General features: G+C 42.4%; 1 protein-coding gene across 9 annotated transcripts in view; it reads left to right on the top strand.

Moving 5' to 3' along the window:
- The window catches only part of Ranbp17 (RAN binding protein 17), a 302529-nt gene that overhangs the window by 135881 nt on the left and 157055 nt on the right, over positions 1–9593 (top strand). The window lies entirely within an intron of this gene.

Below are 9593 nucleotides of genomic sequence, written 5' to 3'. Positions count from 1 at the left end.
CTCCTGCATTCATGTATCTATTTGTGTTGTCTTTGTTCCTTCTGGTTTTATTTAAGCAGCCATATTGTGAGGTTTCATAGGTGAAGCTTTCCTGGCATATCTAGCAGACAGAATCTCACAGATTTTTCCATCCACTGGCTCCTAACGCTCTCTCCCTATTTTTCTCCAATGTTCCCTGTAATTTAGGACGTGTTTATTGATACTGAACATTTTCTGGTCCCATTGATCTCTCCACTATGGTCTTGTTTTTTGTAATGGTCTCTATCAGGTGTAAAGAGAATCTTTTTTGATGAGGGGGTGAGTATTTTTCTGTGGTCATAAGTGTAAGAATGCACCTTAGGAGTTTTGGTCTAGCAAAGTGACAGTAATAGATTGTCCTCTAGGATCCATGACCTCATGAGCTGAGTAGGTGGCTAGGACTTTAGTACTAGGCATAATTTTCCTCCTGCTGAGTGGACAATAAGTCCAGTTAGACCCCTGCTGACTGCCCTCAGGATAAAGTGCCACCGTGGCACCTTTGGGGAATTTTGCCACGCTGATCCTAATTGTAGTTCTTAGGCATCAAAAGTGGGAAGTGAATAGCAGAATATAGTGACAGGAACGGGAAAAGGGGAGGGATTGGGTTAAAGTCTGGAAGAAAAGGTACAGCAGTACAATAAGAGAAGGAAATAGAAGATAATAGCATTACAGTTCTGTTCTTTGAAAAGGCCACAAGAACTCATTATTTTATGTTTTGTCTATGATTACATATGAGTCTATTTGTGTGCATATTTGTTCAATAAAGTTATGCCACTTGGAGTGATAAAAAAAAATTGTTCCCCCCAAGAGCTATAGACTATCTAGGAAAAAGAAAACAAAAACCTTATAACCTGACATGACAAACTCCCTTCCTAGTTCTTAGTCCGTAAAGTACAAGCGACTCCCATAGCAATATAGGCTTTGGCTGTTTCCATAGGTTGCCTCCCAGAGAATGAGAATAAGGCTGGATTTCTGAAGACACCATGCACTTTGGACACAGCACTGCGAGGATTTGAGCTACCTCTGACCTGAAAGCCTCCTCTCTGCAGATTAGCTTTCATGGTGCCAGAAGGTGCTATGCAAGCTGCCAAGGGAGGGAAGCAACCAAAATCACCCTTTCTTTAAGATCAGAGGTCACATTGGATAAAGCGTGTTCCTATGTTCCATCCAAGGATCAATGGCAAGGTGAATAATTGCTGACAAGAGGAAATTCACTCCTATGAGAAACACAAGTTAATTTTCAAAATCCAAATGCAGGTCCCAGCAGGAGAAATCAGGATGGTTTGATGTGTTGGTTCCTACAAATGAACTAGTGCTATAGGAAAGAGGCAGATGGATGCAGCATCAGGACCACTCAGGCCCTGCTTTGCCAGAGAAAACAGACCTACTGTAGAATTTACAGGGCAGAAAACAGTCTTGCTGACATCTTGATTTTAGTCCAATAAGGCCTGAGATGAATTTGAAACCAACAGAGTACATATGACATAGCAAATTTCACTGTTGTACATCAAGAACTAATACAGTAAGAAAATGATGGCCGGGCGATGGTGGTGCACACCTTTAATTCCAGTACTGGGAGGCAGTGGCCAGCAGATTGTTGTGAGCTCCAGGCCAGCCTGGTCTATACTGCAAGCTCCAAGACAGCCAAGGCCACACAGAGGAAGCCTCAGAAAAACAAAGCAAAAGATCGACATTGATTTCCAAAGTGGCTGTACCATTTTGTATTCCCTTCAAGAATGAATGAGGGTTCTGTTTTTCCCAAGGCCTTGTCATCACTTGTTGTCAGTTGTCTTGTTGATCTTAGTTAGCCATTGAGATCTCAGAGGTGTTTTAATTTGCATTCCCTAATTGCTACAGAACCCAGGAGATTACTTCACTCTGCAATACCGTATCTATTTGTATCTGTTTGTGTTTATTTGTATTAGCTTTGTTCTGGGCTTGTTTAGACAGACACATTATTTCTTAGCTTTTTTCTTTTCTTTTACTAAGAATTTTCTCTTCAGATCTGTAGCCATTTGTGATTTCATTTGTTTTGTTGACTACGTTTTGAGTTCTTTGTATATTCTGGATTTTAACCCTCTGTCTGTCACACTTTAGCTGGCAAAGACTTCTATTCTCTAAATGTTTGCCTTGCTCAGTTGATTGCTTCCTTAGCTGTACAAAAGCTTTTAAGGGGATGAGGCCCCACTTGCCAGTCATGGCCTTCCTTTCTGGGCCAATGAAGTTCTATTAGAAAGCCTTCCCTACAGCGATGTCATGTAACGCACTACCTGTCTTCTTTCAGCACTTGTAGCTTTTCAGGTTTCAGGTTTCAGATTGGATGCACTTGGAGCTAAGTTTTGTGCTAGATACTACCAAGGGTTAATGAAGTCATGGATCTTAAAGACAATCTACTCTTGCCACTTTGCTAGACCATTCCTTAATAGTCACAAATAAGTCTCTAATCCTCATCAGAGAAGTTTCTTATAGTACATGGAGAACATTTCAGAAAGCCATGACTGGACACAATGCAAAGATCAGTGGATCGTGGAAGTCTAGCCCCAACCAATAGATGTTTATCACAGCCTCTGGGTCTGCGTCTGAGGGAGTATCATAGAAGGGGGGACCAACAGGCTTTAAGAATCAGAATACTAGAAAATATGCTATGAGACTGCCTTTCTTTGAAGTGACTACATAACAAGGCCTAAACAGTGGTAATAATGGTACAGAAGGTAAACTGTAAAAGGGAGTCTCCCGAGGTCCCACACCTAACAGAACTGTAGGCAACTAATGAGTTTTGAGAGGGAGAATTAGCCTCCTCCTGGGATGAATCTCTTCTCTAACTGGCTATCCAATGCAAAGTGATCAGCTCTGTAGCCGTATACACACAAACAATAAAAATGAACTCAACACGTTGTATATTTGTGTGTGTGTGTGTGTGTGTGTGTGTGTGTGTGTGTGTAGGTGTGGGGGGGGAGGTGAGTGTGTGTGGAGGGATGTGTGTGTGTGTAGGTGTGGGGGGGAGGTATGGGGGGGAAGGGAGGTGTGTGTGTGTGGAGGTGTGTGTGTGTGGAGGGGTGTGTGTGTGTGTGTGGAGGGGTGTGTGTGTGGAGGGGTGTGTGTGTGTGTGGAGGGGTGTGTGTGTGTGTGGAGGGGTGTGTGTGTGTGTGGAGGGGTGTGTGTGTGTGTGTGGAGGGGTGTGTGTGTGGAGGGGTGTGTGTGTGTGTGGAGGGGTGTGTGTGTGTGTGGAGGGGTGTGTGTGTGTGTGGAGGGGTGTGTGTGTGTGTGTGGAGGTGTGTGTGTGTGGAGGGGTGTGTGTGTGTGGAGGGGTGTGGAGGTGTGGGGGGGAGGGGTGTGTGTGTGTGTGTGTGTGTGTGTGTGTGTGTGTGTGTGGAGGTGTGTCTATAGGGAGGGCATATAGGAAGAGCTAGAGGGAAGAAAGGGGAGAAGGAAAGTAATGTGATTATATTTTATTTTAAAATGCAAAAGGGGGGCACTGGAGAGACAGCTCAGAGATTAAGAGTGCTGGCTGTTCTTCCAGAGGTCCTGAGTTCAATTCCCAGCAATGACATGGTGGCTCACAACCATCTGTAGTGGAGATCTGGTACATAGTGAGTTGGGGGCCAGCCAGGGTTACAGGAGAGGCTACCTCAAACATATTCACAGATGACATCATTGTGATCTCAGGACAGATGAGCAAAGATGATAGAATGCCCTTGTGTGTCGCCTTCTAGTCTGAGACTGTCTGCACATGGCTCAAATGAAACAGCATAGCTGTGGACATGGATTGATATTCTCTGTGAGATTAATAGCCACACAAACCATAATTTCTTAGAACTCACCATAGGAAGTGTTCTTAATGATAAACAAGAACTTATCTGTAGTCATCCATAAGCACACAGTACAGACTTTGGCTTATATATGAAGAAACATGCAAAAAAGCAAGCTAATCTTCCATCGCGGGCCTGCTGTACGAGTAAGTACTCTGACATAGCTGGTTAGTGCAGGCTTTAGAAAGAGCTTCTGAGGAGAAGGGGAGGGAGAGGGGAGAGGATTTTGGGAGGAGGCAGTGAATGGGGTGTGAAGTAAATAAGTTAATTAAAAAAGAAAGAGCCTCTGGTTTGAGTCCCAGCTCTGCCTTTTCAGGTTTGTTATTTTATTCTGTGCATACCTCCTGTGTTATTCTTAAAAGTTGAAGGCAGGTGTCTGTGCAATTTACCTTGTAGAAAAAATAATGTAAATCCATTTGTTTATATGAATTCCATCTCTGGGACTCCAAAGAAGAGAGTGTTGAGCCCCAGCAGGTTGTGATGTAGCCAGAGACCATCTTTATGTAAGTTTGAAAATGCACATTCTGAGAAACGAATTTCATGGGAGGAATGTACATATAACCACTAACATGTACACATTTTAAAGTTCAGGGAACATGGAAGTGCTTGATGCAGAGATTACTTATAGAGCAATATTTTTTTTTGGAACTTTTTTTAATATTGGTACTTTTGAGCAGAGGGACTTTAGCAGAGACAATCCCTACTAAAGTGCCCTTTGTGTATGTGTGTGTGTGGGGTGTGTGTGTGTGTGTGTGTGTGTGTGTGTATGTGTGTGTGTGTGTGTGTGTGATACACGAGAAAGGACAGTAGAGAATTTTATTAGTAGTTTAAGTTTCTTTCAGTCTTTCTCAGGAGCCAGGCAGAAAAGGGGAACTTACTGCAAAGGCACACACTATTCTATTCTAACATTTAAGTCTCTTTTTCACATGTGTGATTACAGAGACTTTTTTTAATGTTTATGATACATTGATTTGTGGGATTTTTATTGGATTTTTTTAAATTTACATTTCAAATGTTATCCCCTTTCCTGCTTTCCCATCCATAACTTAGCCCACCACAACCCCCCACCCCGGGTCTGTGAGGGTGTTCCCCCACCCACCCCTTCCTGCCTCCCTACACTGGGGCATCGAGCCTTGGCAGGACCAAGGGCTTTTCCTCCCATTGATGCCCCACAAGGCCATCTTCTGCTACATATTTACCTGGAACCATGGGTCTATCCATGTGTAGCCTTTGGATGGTGGTTTATTCCCTGCAAGCTCTGGTTGGTTGGTATTGTTGTTCTTATGGGATTCAAACCCCTTCAGCTATTTCAGTCCTTTCTCTAACTCCTCCATTGGGGACCCCATTATCAGTCCAATGGTTGGCCTCAAGCATCTACCTCTGTATTTGTCATGCTCTAGCATAGCCTCTCAGCAGACAGCTATATCAGGCTCCTGTCAGCATGCACTTCTTGGCATCCTCAATAGTGTCTGGGTTTGGTGACTGTATGTGGGCTGGATCCCCAGGTGGGGCCGTATCTGGATGGTCTTTCCTTCAGTCTCTGCCCCACACTTTGTCTCCATATCTCCTCCTAAGAATATTTTTGTTCCCCCTTCTAAGAAGGACTCAATCATCTGCATTTGGTCGTCCTCCTTCTTGAGCTTCATGAGGTTTATGAATTGTATTTTGGGTAATCAAAGCTTTTGGGCTAATAACCACTAATTACTGAGTACATATCATTTGTGGGTTTTGGGTTTGTATGTGTATGATTAGGATAAAATTTTCAATCAGGGTAAAATTTTCTAGTTCTATCCATTTGCCTAAGAACTTCATGAAGTCATTCTGTTTAATAGCTGAGTAGTACTCCATTGTGTAGATGTACCACCCTTTCTGTATCCATTCTTCTGTTCAAGGGCATCTGTGTTCTTTCTAGCTTCTGGCTATTACAAATAAGACTGCTATGAACATAGTGGAGCATGCGTCCTTGTTATACATTGGACCATCTTTTGGGTATTTGCCCAGTAATGGTATAGCTGGGTCTTCAGGTAGTACTATGTCCAATTTTCTGTCCAGACTGATTTCCAGAGTGGTTGTACCAGCTTGCAATCACACCAACAATGGAGGAGTGTTCCTTACCAGCATCAGTCACCTGAGACTTTTATCTGTTTATATTGTATTCATTCAGTACCTCATGAAGGTCTGTGGTGATGTCTGAGAGTTTTCTTTCTCTACAGCTGACCATTGTTACATCATTGTCACCTTACAAGTCTTAAGATAAATTGACTATTTCAGATATTTTGTTACATTTCTTTAATACAAAGAAAATCTTTGTGTTTTCCATTTGGGTTTTTTTAGATACACTTCCTGGTTGTGGTCTTTGGTCATTAGCTGGTTTTCATCATTTTTCATACTGACCTATAAGATCTCTGTCATATTACAGCTCTTAATAATTTATTGTTCGTATTATAACTTTGTATGGGTTTTTAATAAGTAAATAAATATACTTTATAATATTTCTATTTTTGAGATCATAGTCACATCATTTATCCATTCCATCTCCTCGGTGCAAACCTTCTCTTGTATTATACCTCTTTCCATCTGCCAGACTCATGACCTGTTTATCTGTAATTGTTGTCACTTAAAAAGAATAGCATGCTGGAAAGAAGTTTTTAAAATTGGTAGATTAAATAAATTGCAGAAATTTAAAAATTACCATGAGAAATTCTAATGTACAGTTAATTGAAGTATAAGAAAAATGGGTGCTGATGGGTGGCCTAGGAAATATCCAGAAGTTACTCATTGAAAATATTCCCCAATTTGCTGAGAATGTAATTATTAAATCCAAATAGGGTAGGAATACTAAGAAGTATAAGACAGGATCTCTGACCTCCTTATCCTTCCCTCCCTGTTGCTGCAGTTGAGGACGCTTCTGAGTCTGGGTAGAACCCCCTCTCTCAGCATTCCAGTATCTCCTGTAGTGAAGACTGGCCTTGAACTCACTGCTTCTCCAGTACTTGAATTATAGGTGTAAGTGAACCACCATACCTGGCTTGAGTTTATGTGGCAAGTTTGACACAAAAAAAATCAGGAATTTTAGAAGAAATAATTTAGGGTGAATAATCAAAATTCATTTAAATAATAATAATAATAATAATAATAATAATAATAATATAATATAATAATAATACCTTAAATGGCCACGATTTGGTCCTTGAGATTGGGGAGTTGGCAGTACTTTTGAAAATTGAAGAAGAGAAAGAGCGTGTTCATGGCACAGATTAACAGCCTTCAGACCGCTGGGGTCTTTCACAGACACTCCAGGAAGTTTGCTACCGGGAAGCACCTCGAGGCTCTTGGGAGACTCCAGGAGTTCTTCTACCAATGGCTGTGCCTGAGGCTCACAAGAAGAGTAAACTCTGCTGCTGCTGGTACTGGAGCAGTACCGAGCATCCTGTCTGAGGAGCACCAGGCTTGTGTGAGAGAGCACACTCTGAGCAGTGATGAGGCAGTGCCTGTCCAGAGGACTTGGGAGAGAAGTGCAAAGGTCACAAGCCACAGTCCTGAGCAGGAAGGGTCTGTAACGGAGATGGCAGCTCCAGGAGCATCCCATAAGCCTTCTGGTGACCAGTTCCAAACCATGAAAGAACCGCTGCAGAGTAACCCATGCCAGACTTCTATCCTTCAGAACTAATGCAAAGTTACCACGTGTTGTTTTTTTGATAAAGAAATTTTACATGTTTCTCTGGGAGTTTGTCAAGTGTTTGTTTAAGAAAGTTACTGCCTAAGTAAAGATACACAACTGTTGAAAAGGAAAAGGGTTTGATTTGTTAGAATTACCATATTTTCTGGAAGTTTCTTTCTGTTTGTTTTTCTTTTAGAAGGGATCTCATTTAGCCCACATTCACCAGTCCTTTATTTTCTTCCTTCTACCTCCCAAATGCTGGAATTACTGGCTATGCCCTCATACCTGTGTTTAGAAATTTCATCAAAGATGAACACTTCATCAAAGACCTGTTTTTGCAAAAAGGGGGTATTTGATATGCCATCAACTTTATATTATGTGAATAAAATGTATCTACATTATAGTCCTTAAACTCCATAGCTATATGTTACATGTAAATAGCAATGTAAACGATTTTGATAATGGTACAGAGTCACTTTGTCATCTACAGCACTATTGATCTGGCACTCGTCTCTACTGATATTAGTCTCTGTGAGAATATCTTAGGAGACTCCATCTTCTTGCATCAGGAATGAAAACATACCCAGGCTTGACTGACCAATCAGATCACTTTAATTTTACCAGTCATTGCTTTAATACAGCCATATGAACCAGTGAAGTCCACACTAATGGTACTTCACTTCTGAAGCTGCTAAAATTGGGTGGAAAGAGACGCTCTCTTCTCTCTGAGTTTGTGGTTGACAAATGTCAGATCGGTAGCAGGTTAGGGCCTTCTGTTTTGAGAGGGAATAAAGGAAGTGGGAAAAGAAACACTGGAAGATAGGTGTGGGTAACATGGTTTTGCTCTGTTTCTGTTCATGCCTGTAAGACCTACCAATATTTAATTCAGGTTAGGGTTAGGGTAGGGTTAGGGTTAGGGTAGGGTTAGGGTTAGGGTAGGGTTAGGGTTAGGGTAGGGTTAGGGTTAGGGTAGGGTTAGGGTTAGGGTAGGGTAGGGTTAGGGTTAGGGTAGGGTTAGGGTAGGGTTAGGGTTAGGGTTAGGGTAGGGTTAGGGTAGGGTTAGGGTTAGGGTAGGGTTAGGGTTAGGGTTAGGGTAGGGTTAGGGTAGGGTTAGGTTTAGGGTTAGGGTTAGGGTAGGGTTAGGGTTAGGGTTAGGGTTAGGTACTCCATCCACCCATGCCGTCTCTACTAATGATTTGGACACAACTGATAATGTCTCTTGTTCCCTTCAATTCCTGCCCCCCCCACCATGTGTGGTGTGTGTGTGTATGTGTGTGTGTGTGTGTGTGTGGGTGGGTGGGTGGGTGGGTGGTGTGTGTGTGTGTGTGTGTGTGTGTGTGTGTGTGTGTGAGAGAGAGAGAGAGAGAGAGAGAGAGAAGCAGAAACAGACAGAGCGAGAGAAACACAGGGAGGGAGGGAGGGAGGGAGGGAGGGATTGAGGGAGGGAGGGAGGGATTGAGGGAGGGAGGGAGGGATTGAGGGAGAGAGGGAGGGAGGGATGGAGGGAGGTCGGTCAACTTGAATTTAGCATGGTATCCTAATTCTAGAATAGAATATGAAGATGCAGATTTAGAAAGGAAGAAGGGAGTGTTCTGACCTGTTGCCAAGGTTTTCCCCACATTTCCTGTATTCTGTAATGGTCACTGCAGCACTGTGCCACCCCCTACACCCACACATTTCCGTGTACCTGTATTCTGTAATGGTCACTGTAGCCCTTTTTTGTGTGAACTGTTTACATGTCTGACTTCTTGTTTGGATTTTACTTGGTGATTTGATATGAAATTTTAATGTGAAAGCACTTAGCATTAGGAGTTTGACATTTTGTCTGACCTTAATCACCAAGAGGATCATGAGAGGTTTATTCAGTGGGAAGAGAACTGTTACAGCTCTGACAGGAATGATGGGAAATAAGTAAACAGCCTTTTAAATCTTCACCAGAAATCAATAGGGTTTAAAGATGATGGACGTTGGTGTTTTTTGCTGCTTAAGGACTTCAACCTTTTACGGGAAAATATCTTCTCTAGGTGTCAGCAGTTTTTCCATGTACGCAATGAATGGCTGCTGCAAATAGACCGTTCTGCATAGAACACTCTTTATCACTATTA

The sequence above is a fragment of the Rattus norvegicus genome, chromosome 10 (assembly GCF_036323735.1).
Source record: "Rattus norvegicus strain BN/NHsdMcwi chromosome 10, GRCr8, whole genome shotgun sequence".
Taxonomy (NCBI): domain Eukaryota; kingdom Metazoa; phylum Chordata; class Mammalia; order Rodentia; family Muridae; genus Rattus; species Rattus norvegicus.
This window is presented reverse-complemented; position numbering and strand designations above follow the sequence as displayed.